This window comes from Cyprinus carpio, chromosome A3 (assembly GCF_018340385.1).
Source record: "Cyprinus carpio isolate SPL01 chromosome A3, ASM1834038v1, whole genome shotgun sequence".
NCBI lineage: Eukaryota > Metazoa > Chordata > Actinopteri > Cypriniformes > Cyprinidae > Cyprinus > Cyprinus carpio.
Genome location: NC_056574.1, coordinates 3,094,821 through 3,114,162, shown reverse-complemented (window position 1 = coordinate 3,114,162; position 19,342 = coordinate 3,094,821). Strand labels below are relative to the sequence as shown.

General features: G+C 37.0%; 1 long non-coding RNA gene and 1 pseudogene across 1 annotated transcript; both read right to left on the bottom strand.

Annotated features, from left to right (window-relative positions):
- Positions 1 to 485: 485 nt before the first annotated feature.
- The window catches only part of LOC122135579, a 53,923-nt pseudogene continuing 35,066 nt past the window's right edge, over positions 486 to 19,342 (bottom strand).
- Positions 15,808 to 16,340, bottom strand: LOC109093153. Its single transcript, XR_006155887.1, has 3 exons — positions 16,285 to 16,340; positions 16,090 to 16,170; positions 15,808 to 16,002 (listed from the first exon to the last, which is right to left on the bottom strand). It is a non-coding gene; the product is annotated as an uncharacterized LOC109093153 (long non-coding RNA).

The window sequence follows — 19,342 nt, the reverse complement described above, 5'->3', positions numbered from 1 at the left end:
TATTTACAGTGATGGACAGTTCAGTGTTCATAAAGACATTAATCAATGATAACCTATATTTACAATAAACAAGTCTTCCACAAATATATAGTTCGTTAGATGATGGTTTTATTTGCTGTTAAATACTAGCAAATATTAATTCAGCTTGAATGTCTGTACCTTCCAAGATTCTGACAGTGGAAAGAAATAATACTCATCATTTGTTGTGCGTATAAAGATGAATGCCCATATATACAGGGCCATTTGATTGCTCTTTGCAGTTTAAACTGATATATATATATATATATATATATATATATATATATATATATATATATATATATATATATAATCAATTTGCTGATTATGCTGTAGAGTGCATTGAGACAATACTTCAAAGTAAATGAAATATGAGAGAGAGAGTAAATATGAACACAGTGGCCCTGCTGTCTGGTGCTTCGCCAGTATTCTCTCGTCCTTTTGGAGAAACAGTGAAATGTCAAATCTCACATCTGACATTTGCCTGGTAAATAACAATGCGATAGATAAAACATACCAGCAGACTCTTTCTCAAGCACAGGTTCTTCAGTATAGGCTGCAGTCAGTGATTCAGTAGTTTTCTCCTGATGTCCTGAAAACCACATTAATAATATTTGAATTCTGAAAAATGCCTAAAAAAAAAGCATATCATAATTTAATTAATGATTTCAGTTTGCCCACCCCATCTGATGATAACTGGTTCTTTAAGGGCTCTGTGGGACACCAAACAATCAAAATCATATTCTTCATCCTCCCTGATCTTCACACTCTTCCTCAGCTGGAAGGTCCCATCATGGTTTGGTCTGATTCCTGTGGATTCAACCTCATCTTCAGGCAGAGGTGAGTGATATTTCCTGATGAATAACATCACATCACATCACATCACATCAGGTGAGAACTTTATGAATGTTCCTCACCTGATTCATTGTGTCTCATTCGATTCATCAGAATGGCAACATTGAGATATTGAGTACGAACTAGGAAATGATAAAAAAGGCATAAGTGTGAGATAAAATAGGTGAATGTTATGTAAAATGTTATAGGTTTAAATTGGCTATTGCATCCTGTAACTGTAGGGCTAATACAATATGTCCCCTATGAACTGCATATGATTATGTTCAAATTAAATTTATGATTTAAAGGGATAATATGATGAGATTTAAATTTTTCCTTTCTCTTTGGAGTGTTACAAGCTCTTGGTGCATAAAGAAGATCTGTGAAGTTGCAAAGACAAAAGTCTCAAATCCAAAGAGATATTCTTTATAAAAGTTAAGACTCTGCCACGCCCCCCTAAAACAGCTCGTTCAAACACGCCCCCACATCTCTACTTCACGATGTGGGAAGATTTGCATAACGCCGCCCAAATGTTCACACAAAGAAAGAAGGCGTACCTTTTATTCTCTCTGTTGCCGCTGCTATGTTGTGGAGACACTGTTTTGTTGTGAAAATGAAACCACTTTCTTTGACCTTCCAAAAGAGGGCATGGCTAGAAATCAGTGGTTAAGTTGTATTTACTACACTGTTCCAGAACAGTCCAACCCAAATATTCAGATGTGTGCAGTGCATTTTTTGAAAGACTGTTTCTTGATCCTGGGAAGGCTGTGCACAAATGCTGTTTCTATAAAGTAGGGCAATTCCAACTTTGCAAGGACAGCCTGGCGCTTCTGACTCACAGGCCGTAAGTACGTTTTCATATTTAAATAATTTGACTGATGATTCAAAAGTGAGTTTTGAGCAGTGTAGAGTAGCCCTTGTTGTTTGTCGTTTCTTCGATCAAAAATGCAGACATGGTTTTATGTTTAGGCAGTGTATAAGTCATTATAATCAGTAATTATGTACCCACTGGATGCAACAAATGCCTGTTTGTAATGGGTTTTATTGGTTTGTCTGGTTGTGCTGGGAGAGGCTTCACAGCTGAGGGGCATAACATTTGTCACACTTGAGGTAACCTATTCAGCCAATCAGAGCACACCTCTCTTTTCAGAGCGATGAGCTTTGTAAAAATCGACGCGTTTCAGAAAGGTGGGGCATAGAGGATAAACAATAATGTACAGTATGTGGAAAATAATGTGTTTTTTGAACCTTAAACCACATAAAAACATTGCATTACAACAAATAAAGCAGGTTTAATCCATAGTCTGTCTGTTTACAGCTGTGTTTAGCTTCTTTGGTGGTGTAGTGGTTTTTGGTGGTGTAGTGGTTTATCCAATAAGCATTGTACGACAGTATCCTACAAAATTGATTGCATTCCGATTCTATATATATATATAAACTATAAGCATATATTTTTTTTCTCTATGGTTTGCGGCACAATGTATGTTAAAATGCATCGTGTTACACTTACTAAACAAAGAGTGACAGCTTTTTTTAGTGGTAATGAGCACTCTTTGAAAGCTTTCTAGTCTATGATCCATTTAGAACTTTGTTTTTCAGCCACACACACGTTGCAAAGTTGCGGGAATGACATCTTCATATTTATGTGGGATTCACTCTCGAAGTAGCAGTGATTGCCACAGTAGCTGTGTCCCAAAGTTGAGTGTGCACACTTCGAAGGCCACGGACTTCGAAGACCAGACCTCCGAAGTGCATGAAGGGTCCTCCGAAGTGCGTGAGATGCTCCGCCTTCGCAGGATTTCCTAATTCCGTCACCAGGTTTTTCCGATTAGCGCTCTGTCGCATAGCAACGGTGAGAGGAGAGCTGACGAGAGGACAGTCCTGCCAGGACAGGTGGAGCGAGAACTGATAGTTTTTTGTTTTTATGATTTACTCATAATGGAGGAGACGGTGATGAACCTCAGGCTTAGCCAAGACCGAGGCCAGGTAAGTGTTAAATAGCCATTAATTCTGTCTTTATCTTTTTCGATGCCGCCCGACCATTCTCAGTCCTTGCATGAGCTCATGGAAAGAAGTAAATGAACATGAAGCCTTTTAGTCTGCTCACAAACTTCTTCCCCGTTTTATTATTACATTCACACATTATATAGTTGCATTGCAAAGGGTGGTGTAGTGGTTTATCCAATAAGCATTGTACACTACACCATATAGGAATGTCTAGAAAACAAGGGGTTTTCCCTCCTGCTGCCTCTAGAGCCCGTACATCTGTATGTTATATAGAATGGAAGTATGGCCAGGAAGTTCTGGACATATTAGGCATACACTTGGCCAAGGATACTTCAACTCTGAGCAGAAGGACAGACCAAACTCAATAACCTTCGGGCCTATAGCCCCCGTCCTGGTCTGAACATCTGAACTCATGAGGAAATATGCATGTGTGCACATACATTGAGGTATAGAAAGAGAACACAGAAGGGAGGAGGGAGCAAGACAGAAGAAAAGGAGTAAGAAGGGAGGAGGGATTGCAGAGAGGCGCAAAACATCTGGCAGAGAGCATAATATAATCTAACAGTAAGTTACACTGGTTTGCTGCGATCTTTGTCGGATTACAACTTTAAATGCAGGTACTGGCTTGAGCTTACTATACGAAAAACTACAAAATACACACATAGCAGTTCAAATGCTGACTGATATCTTACAAAGGTGCAATTTTATGTAGTTTATTGTCTTGACCATATGTAGACAGGTTTGCAACCCGTATTTTTTTAGGCAGTTAACCATAAAAATAAAACTATTTATTGTATTTAAAAAAAAGAGCAGCTTAATGTCCAGCAACTTTAAATGTAATAACCTTTAACATATTTAGAAGTAAACTGCAACATACACAGAAGTGCAGCAGTATTATTAATGTAAAACCATCCTGACAAATTCTCTTTTTCAAGACAATACTGCACATACCTTTACTTTTACTCTCAATACCTTAAGTATATTAGAGTATGCAAGATAATACTTTTGTCTAAAGGATAGTTCAGCCAAAAAATGAAAATTGTGTAATCATTTACTCACCCTTCAGTTGCTCCAGGTTTGTAATTTATATTTTTGGGTGAACTATCCCTTCAACTAAAGTTGTAAATATGAGTAGTAGTTTTTCCCCAATATGGTATTGGTAGTTACTAAAAGTAGTTTACTAAAGTATGTCAATATTTCTTCTACTAATTACGTTGTCATAGCTCTAAACAATTTCTCTTTTCCTTCTTTCCCTAAATCAGAGCAGACCCCTGTACTGCAGGATAAAGCTGAATGTGGCAGCGCTGGACAAGTGTTTAATGGTTTGTTCTGAGCAGGGAGACCCTGACTGTGCTGCTGGATCTACTGGGAAGTGAACGGCAACATGGATGGTGTGCCACGATCAAGACCCTGGTGTTTCTCTTCTGTCTGCCAGCGGTACATCATACAGATGGTCTCCAGAGTGTTTGACATGTGCCTCGCTCCACTGTCACCACACTGTCCTCCGAGTCTTTGAGGAGGTGCTGGCCATTCACCAAGAGACTGACCTCCTGAAGACCCCAGAACACACGGAGGCAGGGCTGGGCTCAAACTGATGCTGTTTTTCTGATGTTAAACCTAAGCTATGTTGTAAATGGTTATAAAAAGTACTTTCTGTTATGTATAGAACAATTTGTTTTAATGTGTAAAAAAGTATTTGCAGGACAAACAAATAAACATATAAAAGTATGTTTTGTGAAAAAAAATTATAAGCTACATTTAAAAAAAAATTAACAATGTACATAAGCACTTTTCTTTTATTTACACATGTAAATATGCAAAACAAAAATACAAAATGTACAGAAAGTACTCAGGCTTATATACGAATAAATTACACACAAAAAATAAATAATGTATACAATTTATGCATTTCATTTTTAACTTGCGTCACAAAAATAAACTAAAGAAATTAGGTTGTTTCATTGACAATATGACATTTAAAAAATATATTGGAAAAACTGTAATGTACTCATTTTTTTCCAATGTTTTCTCTTGGCTAATGAAGAATGTATTTGTTTGAGTCTGATGTCCTCCCCCACTCCCTCACCTGTCTCAGGACACTTCACAAATAAACCAGGCCTGTTAACAACAAAAAAACACATGCTCACTTTCTCCAGAATAATATATAAAACAAAAGAAAATGGAAACACTTATGAAAAATACAGGTTTGCAATCTTAACATTAGAAAATATGACACAGCAGGACATTCATACAAAATACTGAAGTGCTAAAGTTGGTTAAAACATTTGTAGACATCTCCTGCATGACAGCACTACAGAAACAACAAAGGGAAAGACCATTGCCTTATATAGTGGCTGTCTTATTGTTTGTGGGCTTTATGTTAAAAAAAAAACCCTGGCTTTAAACACTTTCGCTAGGTATTTGATTAAATGAAAACACAATACTTACATTTCAATATGAAGTCCTCCACAGAACTCTCACCTGCCTCTGAATATAAACACCTTCGTCATATGCACGCAAGTGATTCTGGGATATGGAAGAGTGCAAAGTGTCCATAAGATGTACACTTCATTTTCCTGGGAAATGAAGGGCGCATTTGAAGTCGCGCCGCGCCGCGGTGACGCATTCGCACTTCAAATGCGGTCTTCGAAGTGCGCATTCTGACTTTGGGACAGCTTACGTCGTGACGCTGTGACGCAATCGCACTTCACATCCGCACTTCGAAGTCCACACACTTCAGTTTGGGACACCGTTCGTCGCGCCACTGTGACGCATTCGCACTTCAAATGCGCACTTCGGAGTCCATGCACTTAACTTTGGGACACAGCTAATGATGACCAAAGCAATAGACGGGATGTGAAAATGGGCATAAAGACTAGAGCACCCTCACTAATTTTAGAAGCACCCTCAGTGATTATTTCTGGAACCTGGTTAATACGCTTTTATTGCAAAACTATATAGAAAAACAACAAAATACAAATGCACTTAAAACAATTGAATAAATGCATATTTATATGTTAAGCACTTAACTAAAATAAGTAGGCTATTAATAAAACAAATAACTAAAGAAGGCTGACTATAATCAGCTTGCTTCCATTTAATGAGATAAGCTCCTCATCTGAATTAGAAAAAAAGCGCCTGGGGCACCTGGGGCACCCCTGGCCACCACGTAGACACGCCTCTGATAAGAAGTGGTTAGTAAAAAAGAAAGAAAGAAAAAAAAAAAAAAAGCCGGAAGTCAACAGCAATGCCAGAATGACTTATTTTATGCAATTAATATGTTTCATTTTCGTTTGTAAAAAAAATTAAGAAAAATAATACATGTTTTCTAGTATAAGTTCACTGTGTTCATATTTACTTGTGCATTAAATAAAAATAAAAAAATGAATTGCACAATATTATTTTAGTACATGCATTTGAGAGACGTTCTTTAATGTGATGCTACATACATGAATGCTCTAATCGCCTTGCACAACTTAATTGTATGTTCATTGTTTCTTGTTAGCTTTATTTATGATGAAGCGATAGAGCGTGCGCCTTATATTCTTGAAGAGTGTGTGCCGTGAGCATGATCAAACAGCTGTCCGGACAGGAAAGTTTGTTTTACGGACATATACCCTAAAAACATCTCATCAGACCGCAGTTCACTGTTGTTCTGCTGAAGCTCATTTGGTAGCTACATGTTCCTTTCCGCGCTCGTGTGACTCGCGCCTGACGCTGTGGTGAAGTACGCGTCTGAAAAGTCTTCCATTTGATGTGGTCATAAAGAGATACGATGGTTCCGCGCCTTAAGAAATGCATTTCTTGTCAAGAAAAAAAGGGACAACCGCGGTTTTGAGTGGGGTGGCCAAGCTTAGGTCAGTGGTGGTCCATGGCCACCCCCTGATATAGACATACTTTTATATAGCATGCATTTCTTCTCAAATTGTATTTCTTTCGTTACAAAAACGTTTTAAATCTTGTTACTTTAAGTTACCTTCTCTGATAAATCCAGCAACTTTAAGTCATTTACCTGTTTGAAGTGAAGGTGGAGTCCCATTAAGCAGAAAAACACAAAGCAGAGCAAAGATCTTCATCGTCATACTCGTTTCCATGTCTGAAAGTCTTTAAGTGTCAATTTGACTTTTTTTCTTTCTTTTTTCTTTTTTTTTAATCGTTGAAAGCAAAAGCTCACAGCAACAGAAAATTAGCCTACAGAAAATAGGCTATATATATATATATATATATTTATGGTATATATATAATATATATATATATATATTGGTTAAAACATACCGCTATATATATATTATTATATTATCTTCGCTAATATAATAATAATAATCATATAGTCACTCAAGTGCTTGGTTTCGTTTCTCGTTAATAATTATTGATGACATTTTGAGAACATAAAACTGACTTCTAACGTAGGCTACTATAACTTTGTTAAAGAATTGTTTAATGTGTAAATATATGAAAATGTATATTTATGAATTGAACACGCTTTATGTCGGTTATGCCTCGCCATTTCTCCCCAGATACGCATGATGCCATCGTTCTGTTCTGTATATATATATATATATATATATATATATATATATATATATATATATATATATATATATATAGCGGTAGATGTTTTAACCAATATATATTTATACAGAACAGATCGTTGACAATTTAAAAGAGACAGACATGGAGATGTTTGTGAAATGTTTTCTCTGTTTTGGAGGAATGAGCATCGTTAAATTACATCATATGCACCAGGGATAATCAGTTGTTTATTATTCATTCAACAATTATAGCCCTATTACTGTTAGAGTTTTCATTAATAACCATTGCTATATAGAGGATAATTTGTCTAGTGCTCTTATGAATGTTGTAGGCATGATTTTGTGAAAATTTAACTATAATACTCAGTGAAATAGCATAGACGAAACCTACTTGTTCTACATATATCTTCGCTAATGTTATATGCTACTGTTTTTATAGCTTTGATAACGTTTCTGATTATATAAACCGTATATATATGTATATATATATATGTGTGTGTGTGTGTATGTGTGTGCGTTTACTCTTCCAGAATGTGGTATCCTGTCAGCAATAACATGTATGTGGGCTCTTTTGATAACTATCAGCTCATTGCAGTGTTGCCAGATAATGCTATGAAAACAAATAAAAACAAAAAAATAAAAAATAAACCAAAATGAGTTCATATCTTTTGTAATTAAGATAAGATAAAGATAAAGTTAACCCTAAACTGCAACTTCCCGCTCTATTAACTTTCTAAAGTGTCAAATTAAGTAGAAAAGACAAGTCTAAAGACGCTAATAATAGCCGGATCTGGCAACACATTCACAGTTCTCTCCTCGTTCACTCTGCGGGCGTCTCGCAGCGGATATTTTCATACCACAGGCGCTAAACAGAATTATACATGCAGACACTCATATGAGTAGCTTTCAACAGCAGATTAGTCATTTAGAGAACAAATTGTATTTTTTGAAGATGAAAAATTTACCGAGGTCCGGACCTCAGTGACCTCATAGCTGGCTACGGGTTAGGCTACAAGTGAAATCAAATTTATGAACTAAATATAAAACAAATACAAGTCTAACCAGAGTCAGAATTAGTGAATAATCTGTGTCACTGAGTTTACTTAAATAAATAAATAAAAATAAGATCACCATAGGCTACTGGAGATCAGAGTTATTTGTCACGATCATTAGTTGGAGTGCCCATGAACTTCAGTAGAGGGCACTCCACTCAGGACCATTCCACCCATCAACCACCAGATTTCACTTGGACACTAGCACCTCTCATACTATTGCACCACACCCGAACTACATTCCCCATGAGTCACTGCATCACAATCACCTTGCCACACCTGCACCTCATTTACACACACATAAAAGCAGCACAATCACTCTCTCTCACTGCGAAGTCTTGTTTGGCTTGTCTAGCATTTCTGCGTGGTTTCCCTTGTGTTTGTTTTTCCCGTGTTATTTTTTATTTTAAGATTACACATAGCTTTTTTTACAGAGAAACTCCAGCATTATCGTCTTGATCTGGTTTTGGTTGGTTTGTGTTTTTGAAGACTAAACAGCATGTCACATTAAACACCGACAAATTCATCACAGTCCAAATAGATTCTAATGTGAAAAATAATTTTCTAAAGCACTGGGACAGAACAGACAAATGTTCAGACAAATATGAGATTCAACCCACTAATCTTCTCACAAAAACATATTTGCAGTTTTTTTTTAGTTTTTTTTTTTGTTATTTATATATTTATTCGTTAATAGCTCACCCCAAAATGTACATTTTGTGATTGTCAACCTCGTTTCAAACATGTTGTGACACTAAAGGCATGTTTTTACCCACTCCATATATTAAAATGATTTTATTTTTAATAGAGTTTTAATAGATTTACATGTCGTCTTAGTCCATTTCATACCTCTCATTTTAAGTCTTTATGTCTTTAAGAAATGTATGCTTGGCCTATCGTGTGAACGATCAGATACACCTGTATAAATGAAGCAGCATGGCAAACAAATGGACGCTCACAAAATACTATATGTGTGACTCTTCACTGGTTTCACGATTCAATTCAATTTGATATCAGAATGTGTTGCATCCTCAATTTTCAATATTGCTACACACAGCTACATTTTTATCGGTGAATAGTATACAGTCAGATATTTGGACTGCCTTTTTATTTTATCTGCTCCAAGAAAATACACTGAATGTAGCAAATTTCAAACAAAACTTAAGTCTGAACTGTCAAATACTGTTCTTAAGTACTTATATATTAGTCTCGCGTCAGACTGAAGGTCTGGAATCTATGGCAGCTTTCTTTGGCCAAGGCCCGCCCATGAGGCCTTTTGACCCACATGTCCAACAAACAATCACAATTCGTTTCGTTCAGCGACATGTTTCGAGGCGTGGAAAGTCGTCACTATAACAGACCGGTGAGTAAAACTCTCTGACATATATTAAAGATTGTATGCCGTGAACTTTAAATATTTGACATACTTTTGAAAATCCAGCATTTAGTTGATCCTGATAAGTGCTCATCGTCACAGCTGTAAACACTAGGCTTTCTTCTTTCGTGAGGGGCTTTGGCGCCACGGTATCTTTGATTCCAAGCGGGACATTAAAGAACGCGACACACACGTCTCTCGGAAATCCTGTAGAATTCAACCAATCCGATGACGACTTCGACACACCTGAAGTGTTTCCACTTTTGTTTATCCCATATGCATCAGACGTTTAGCCAACGGTCCATGGGCGTGACATCTGAGGTTGAGGCTACTTATATATACTTTAATATAATAATAATAATCAAAAACTTAATCATCATATATATATATTGGTTAAAACATCTACCGCTATATATATATTATTATATTATCTTCGCTAATATAATAATAATAATCATATAGTCACTCAAGTGCTTGGTTTCGTTTCTCGTTAATAATTATTGATGACATTTTGAGAACATAAAACCGACTTCTAACGTAGGCTACTATAACTTTGTTAAAGAATTGTTTAATGTGTAAATATATGAAAATGTATATTTATGAATTGAACACGCTTTATGTCGGTTATGCCTCGCCATTTCTCCCCAGATACGCATGATGTCATCGTTCTGTTCTGTATATATATATATAGCGGTAGATGTTTATATATATATACAGAACAGATCGTTGACAATTTAAAAGAGACAGACATGGAGATGTTTGTGAAATGTTTTCTCTGTTTTGGAGGAATGAGCATCGTTAAATTACATCATATGCACCAGGGATAATCAGTTGTTTATTATTCATTCAACAATTATAGCCCTATTACTGTTAGAGTTTTCATTAATAACCATTGCTATATAGAGGATAATTTGTCTAGTGCTCTTATGAATGTTGTAGGCATGATTTTGTGAAAATTTAACTATAATACTCAGTGAAATAGCATAGACGAAACCTACTTGTTCTACATATATCTTCGCTAATGTTATATGCTACTGTTTTTATAGCTTTGATAACGTTTCTGATTATATATATAAACCGTATATATATATATATATATATATATATATATATATATATATATGTATGTGTATATATATGTGTGTGTGTGTGTGTATGTGTGTGCGTTTACTCTTCCAGAATGTGGTATCCTGTCAGCAATAACATGTATGTGGGCTCTTTTGATAACTATCAGCTCATTGCAGTGTTGCCAGATAATGCTATGAAAACAAATAAAAACAAAAAAATAAAAAATAAACCAAAATGAGTTCATATCTTTTGTAATTAAGATAAGATAAAGATAAAGTTAACCCTAAACTGCAACTTCCCGCTCTATTAACTTTCTAAAGTGTCAAATTAAGTAGAAAAAACAAGTCCAAAGACGCTAAAAATAGCCGGATCTGGCAACACATTCACAGTTCTCTCCTCGTTCACTCTGCGGGCGTCTCGCAGCGGATATTTTCATACCACAGGCGCTAAACAGAATTATACATGCAGACACTCATATGAGTAGCTTTCAACAGCAGATTAGTCATTTAGAGAACAAATTGTATTTTTTGAAGATGAAAAAAAAACAGACCACCTTAACAAACAGACCTCAAAGATTACTACGATTTAGGCTACAAGTGAAATCAAATTTATGAACTAAATATAAAACAAATACAAGTCTAACCAGAGTCAGAATTAGTGAATAATCTGTGTCACTGAGTTTACTTAAATAAATAAATAAAAATAAAATCACCATAGGCTACTGGAGATCAGAGTTATTTGTCACGATCATTAGTTGGAGTGCCCATGAAGTTCAGTAGAGGGCACTCCACTCAGGACCATTCCACCCATCAACCACCAGATTTCACTTGGACACTAGCACCTCTCATACTATTGCACCACACCCGAACTACATTCCCCATGAGTCACTGCATCACAATCACCTTGCCACACCTGCACCTCATTTACACACACATAAAAGCAGCACAACCACTCTCTCTCACTGCGAAGTCTTGTTTGGCTTGTCTAGCATTTCTGCGTGGTTTCCCTTGTGTTTGTTTTTCCCGTGTTATTTTTTATTTTAAGATTACACATAGCTTTTTTTCAGAGAAACTCCAGCATTATCGTCTTGATCTGGTTTTGGTTGGTTTGTGTTTTTGAAGACTAAACAGCATGTCACATTAAACACCGACAAATTCATCACAGTCCAAATAGATTCTAATGTGAAAAATAATTTTCTAAAGCACTGGGACAGAACAGACAAATGTTCAGACAAATATGAGATTCAACCCACTAATCTTCTCACAAAAACATATTTGCAGTTTTTTTTATTTTTTTTTTTTTTTATTTATATATTTATTCGTTAATAGCTCACCCCAAAATGTACATTTTGTGATTGTCAACCTCGTTTCAAACATGTTGTGACACTAAAGGCATGTTTTACCACTCCATATATTAAAATGATTTTATTTTTAATAGAGTTTTAATAGATTTACATGTCGTCTTAGTCCATTTCATACCTCTCATTTTAAGTCTTTATGTCTTTAAGAAATGTATGCTTGGCCTATCGTGTGAACGATCAGATACACCTGTATAAATGAAGCAGCATGGCAAACAAATGGACGCTCACAAAATACTATATGTGTGACTCTTCACTGGTTTCACGATTCAATTCAATTTGATATCAGAATGTGTTGCATCCTCAATTTTCAATATTGCTACACACAGCTACATTTTTATCGGTGAATAGTATACAGTCAGATATTTGGACTGCCTTTTTATTTTATCTGCTCCAAGAAAATACACTGAATGTAGCAAATTTCAAACAAAACTTAAGTCTGAACTGTCAAATACTGTACTTAAGTACTTATATATTAGTCTCGCGTCAGACTGAAGGTCTGGAATCTATGGCAGCTTTCTTTGGCCAAGGCCCGCCCATGAGGCCTTTTGACCCACATGTCCAACAAACAATCACAATTCGTTTCGTTCAGCGACATGTTTCGAGGCGTGGAAAGTCGTCACTATAACAGACCGGTGAGTAAAACTCTCTGACATATATTAAAGATTGTATGCCGTGAACTTTAAATATTTGACATACTTTTGAAAATCCAGCATTTAGTTGATCCTGATAAGTGCTCATCGTCACAGCTGTAAACACTAGGCTTTCTTCTTTCGTGAGGGGCTTTGGCGCCACGGTATCTTTGATTCCAAGCGGGACATTAAAGAACGCGACACACACGTCTTGCGGAAATCCTGTAGAATTCAATCAATCCGATGACGACTTCAACACTCCTGAAGTGTTTACACTTTTGTGTCCCATATGCATCAGACGTTTAGCCAACGGTCCATGGGCATGACGTCTGAGGTTGAGGCTACTTATATATACTTCAGCATAATTAGAAAAAGTATTTAAATGTTAGAAAATGGAAAAAATTTAATTATAACCCAAAATGTAAAAAAAAATAGAAAGAAAAAAAAAAAAAAGAAAAAAAAAACTACACAAACAACTACAGGAGCGAGGTAAGCCACCTGGCCGGGTGGTGCAATGACAACAGTCTCTCTCTGAACATGGAGAAGATGAAGGAGATTGTTGTTGACTTCAAGAGAGCGCACACTCAGCATTTTCCTCTGACCATCAACTGTACGACTGTGGAGAGAGTGAGCAGCACCAAGTTCCTGGGTGTGCACATCACAGAGGACCTCTCCTGGACCGACAACACTGCAGCACTGGCCAAGAAAGCACAAGAGCGTCTCTACTTCCTCCGCAAACTGAGGAGAGCCAGAGCCCCACCCCCCATCATGTACACCTTCTACAGAGGCACCATCGAGAGCATTCTGACCAGCTGCATCACTGTGTGGTATGGCGCCTGCAACGCGTCCTACCGGAAGACTCTGCAACGCATAGTGAGAGCAGCTGAGAAGATCATTGGTGTCTCCCTCTCCTCCCTCCAGGAAATTTATGGAATCCGTCTCACTCGAAAAGCCCTCTGCATTGCAGGTGATCCCACTCACCCGTCACACAGCTTCTTCAGTCTGCTGCCATCAGGGAGGAGACTGCGGAGTCTCCAGGCCAGGACCAGCAGACTGAAGGACAGCTTCATACATCAGGCTGTCAGGAAGCTGAACTCGGTCCCGAACTTGCCACCCCCTCCCTCTTTTTCCCCATGCACCACTGAACTCTGAACCTCAGTCCACGACATGGCAGTGGTGGCAACAGCTAGAATTAATGTTACTCCTTCTTTCTTTGTGTGAACATTTGGGCAGTGTTATGCAAATCTTCCCTCACAGTGACATCCTGATGTCACGTGTCTTTATGGGACCTTTAGGGGTTGTGTGTGAACACACGCACATATTCTGGGAAATCAATGGCAGTTTGAAAGGAGCAAAAGCTAGTGACCCGGGAACAATTGCCGGGACACATTACCCGTGTATTTTCCGGAATCGCAGTGTGAAAGGGGCTTATGTGAGCTATAACTCTCTTGGACCCCCAAGTCTGCGCCAGGCCTCGTGCCTTGATTTTTCCATTCACCAAAGATCTTAGGATCTCAGCTGATGTCTCTCTTAGTCCTATTCACTTTCCACTGAGAAGAAATTCCCAATCACTATCGGGTCAGGACATCTTTGGAATTAATCACTCTCCAAAACCGGAAGAATGTGATCGTGACTCCTACACCACCGAACCTCCAAACCATCAAGACTTTGCATCCAGACGCTCGTTCCAGGCCAAGGAAATGCAAGTATCATACATTTAACTAAACGAAACGAGTTTTAGTATAAGCTATAGACCCCATTATAAACGGCGCTGATGGTTTTACTCAGGTGGTTAACTGACTCTTTTCATAGCTTCATTCTCTGGTTTTCCTGATGGTATCATCCATCAAATCTCATTTGCCCTTTCCCCTGTATGAGTGATGTATGTATGTTTATTTGTTTGTTTGTTTATTAGACTAGTTTGCATTAGTGTTTAGTTAATAAAAATCTTGTGCACAGATTACATGAGTTACTGATTCTGCATTACAAATCAATGTCCCTTTATGATTTCGATTTTGCTACATGCTCTGATGCATTAATACTGTATGAAAGTATTTTCTGTGGCCACGGAAATATCCTTTCTTAGAGAACTAAGGGTTCGCTGGACAAACAGATTAGTTGATGGCAATTTCATTCTGCTACAGTAACTACTGGCAGTTCATATAAATAATTGTAATTAATCATAATTAAATGTAACTATTAATATACATTTCCCTTTTGAGCTTAATTTACACTAGTTAACATTTATAAATAATATTTGTCTGATACGTTGTAAGATCATTTAACAATGTTGTATTTAAAGAGAATAAAAATAATATATATATATATAAAAAAGAGATTGGTCCTGTCTGTTGTTGATGAATGCCAGCGGTGACGTTCTACAATATGCTTGTTTGAGACTCATCAGACTCACACACTCAGGAGTTGGAGAGCTGATTGAGACACTGCATGAGTGACAGCGTTAGAGTTCAGCTGGAATTCTGTGAAAACACTATCAACATCTGAAATGAGAAAGAGCTCTTTTGTGATTTACTATATAACTAGACACGAAACTGGACCAGTCTCATTTATACATTGCCCACTACTACAAAAAAATGTAGCAAATGGATCTCTGCAATTCACAGAAACTGGAATCCAGGCAGAAAAACATGGACTTTAAATGGCTGTTTTGTTATATATATATTTTTTTTAAAAATTTTAATTAACATCTGATAACCTGCACTAAAAATGTTTATTATAGCTAAAGTTATCCTGCCAAGAGATGTTTTTTGTTTTCATATGTAAATACCCTACTTTTACGCTTTTAGACAGTGATTCAGCAAATATTTGAAGACCAAATTGTGAATCTATATTTGTGCATGCCTGACATAAAAAAAGTTGCAGCATGATGTAGGTGGAAAGACAATCAGTCATATAATTTTCATAACCAAGGATTTAATATTATATTGTATTTATTCAGTACAGCATGGAGCACTGGAAAAGATCCTTCAAAACTGTTTGCAAATATCCACAAAATTCATAGAGATGAAGATAAATCTTGCTTTAATCTGGCCTGTTATTTGTAGAGTATTTTATTCTATTATTGTATTAATCTCTATTTCCTCTGGCTGCTGCGAGTCCTTCCTCTCTGCAAAATAATTCAACACAAAAGCATTAACTGAGCTCTCATGAGTGCAGATTGTTCAGATCAATTTGAATCATCTGAAAAACTCACCAGCTCTTCTTGCACAGATGATCTGAAGAAGAATCACAGTAGGAGCAGCAAACACCGCAAACTCAACAATAATCACAATCACTGCAGGAAAGATGGACAGATGAACAGAATCAAGACTTTGTGAATGAAATCAAAGGTATCAAATGATGATCAGTTCTTCAGATTGACTGTTTCAGCATTAATGAACTGATGTACCTCTGAATAATGATCTAGCAGAAATACAGACTTCAGTTTCTCCTGGATCTGTGATCATATATATTAAATTATGTTTAATTCAAACATAATGAACATAGAAACAAAACATCTTAATACTTAAGCTTTGCATCACAAAAATCCTTAATATGTACCAGACCTGTGTGAACTATACTGTATTAATGAATGAAAATGTCTCAGTTACGTAAGTAACAGAAATAGAAACAGAAATAGGTTGCAGGGTATTGTTAAAGTGTGAGGTAAGATTGTTGGCACCACTTTAAATGATCTGAAGACTTGTAGAAGGTCAGGACTTTGAATAAGAGTTAATGTTGAATGATCCCAGACATCCCTTGCAGAATGTTTTTAAGTTTCTTCCTTCTACTCGCAGATATTATTTGCCTTTATGTAGCACCAACTGATTAAAAAAATATTTTATATCAGCTGCCATCTTTTTTTTTTTTTTTTAATTACAAATAACTTCATGTATATTATTAATGGAAGTCATTGATTTTGTCTGTGTGTTGTGGTGTTTGTTTGTGATTGTATATGGTTTACTGCTGGCTGTGAAACAAATTGTCCTCTGGGGTTAATAAAGTTGACCTTGACCCTAACCTAAGTTCCCTGAATAGGGAACGAGAGGCGCTATGGGGATCACCCCCGGGTGGGACGACTGACTAAAGCTCTTATACCATCACACCAATGCACTGCATAGTTTCACTCATGCCTCATAAGAGTGTGATCGCGCCATATTACCTCAGAGTTTACATTATGAAGAAAGCACTAAAAGCTGAAGAAAAGTAAGAGAATGGCCGTCAATGCAGCATCTCATTCACTATTTAGGGAACCAGGGTTACACACACTACAGAGACGTTCATGTTCATAGGTTCACTTCTACTCTACAGTGCTGATGCTATGAAAACAGCTAACTTTTTACACCTTCGGTCAACATAAGTCTTCAAAGGCCTCACTGGGACGAGACCACAGGGCTGCACGTCACTCTCAGACTCCAATAGCACTTGATGAGAGTGAAATGGTTGAAGGAACCTGAGTGACATACCAAGGCCTAGATCATAGTAAGACCTTAACCAGGTCAGGGGTAAAGTACAAACAATAAGAGCTGATAGACAGAGCCTGCAGATCTCTGATCCTCCTGAGAGAGGATAAGGCCACCACAGGGGTGCGGGAAGATGTTTTAGATTGGGGGTGCTGTATGCGTGGGGGCAGGGGGATGTTGGGGGAGTTTCACTAAGTGAAAATAGCATATTTTCTTAGCAATAGATGCTATTTACAGTAAGTGAATATAGCTATGGATTCGATTTAAACATAGCATGATATTCTTCTAATTAAGTTGGCTTGAAAAAGCCAACTTACTGATCTACTATTTAATTATGTTGGCTTGGCACAAGCCAACATACTGTTATGCTATTTAAACTTCACATTATTTTTCTTTTTCTGAGACTAAATTACCAAACCTATCTCCTCCTAGGGCTTTAAAGCCACAAGCCCCAAACTCGGCAGAGACCTGGGGCAAGGGGGGTAGTTTGTTGCTATATCTTTTCAGAATGATTAGACTTACAGTTTTTTTATTATTAATTATTAAAAGTCAGAAATTTCCCATAGACTCCCATTGTCTGAGAAAAATTGCGCCTCTACAGGAGCAATTCCCGGGACTGATGGAGGAGTCTGCCTTAGTTTCACTTTTAAATCGGTTAAAATAGAAATAAATACATGAATTTATTTCACACTGACAAGCTAAACCAACTTATCTGATTATTACAGGGGTCAGGGCTTATTAATAATTGATATCTGGCCACAGAACAGAGAGAAAGACGAGAGATAAATCATCGCTCCGATCAGCGCGTTCAGTCTCAACGAGCTCACAACAAACGAGTTTATTCTTGTTTTATAGCTTTTAAAAATAAAATATTACGGCGATTGCACACAATCCACCAATTAGAACACACCAAGATCTAAAAGGCCTGATTAATTGTAAAAAATAAACGAAAAAAATCAACTATTTTCACAACCCAATACGAAAGCGGCATACTAAACTGCTTTCTCGTGCAGGCTCACAACAAACGAATTTATTCTTGTTTAAAACCTTTTAAAAATAAAATATTACAGCGATTGCACACAATCCACCCATTAGAACACACCAACGGCGAAATTCAGATTTTTGTGAGCTGGTAAACTGTGAAACTTAAACATTTGCAGCAGCCTCTCCGACGGCTTGATACTTCAACACGGGCATGGGGAAGGTCTACATACTGAAACTACAGCCTTTTACATGAAATCACTTCAGCGAATCAACACAAAACAATTAGAAGAACATATTATACGGATGAAAATGAGTGTTTATGAGTGCTTGTGAGATTTTCTTTGTTTAAGGGCTGAACATCACATCGAGTGCTCTGCGCTCCAGAACACGGTGATGTCTGGCTTTTCGGCGAGAGAACGGACAAATAAATACACATTTCATTCACACTGACAAGCTAAAACAACATATGTTATTATTATCAGGTCAGATCTCATTAATAATTGATGTCTGGCTAGAGATCAGTATGAAAGACGAGAGAAAAATCACCGCTCCGATGAGAGAGTTCAGTCCGATCGTGCTCACAGTTAAAGCATTTTTATAGTTTTTTAAGAGCTTTTAAAAATAAAATATTACAGCGATTGCACACAATCTACCCTTTAGAAGACAACAAGAGCTAAATTCAGGTGTTTTGAGACTATTTGACAGCGCGAGGCGGCCGTTTTCTAAACACTGGAAAGGGAAAAAAGTCTACACACAGTAACTACAGCCTTTTACATTAAAACACTCCAGCGAATCAGTACAAAACAATAAGAAGAATATATTATAGAGATTAAAATGAGTGCTTGTGAGATATTTTTTGTCTTAGGGCAGAAAAACACATTGCATCGATCTCTCGAGTTACAGAGGACGCTGATTCTGGCTTTTCGGTGCAAGAACGGACAAATCACATAAAAGATTATTTCAAAATACATAATAGCTTGGCAAATATAAACGAAAACAGCCACGTGAACATAAACTGTA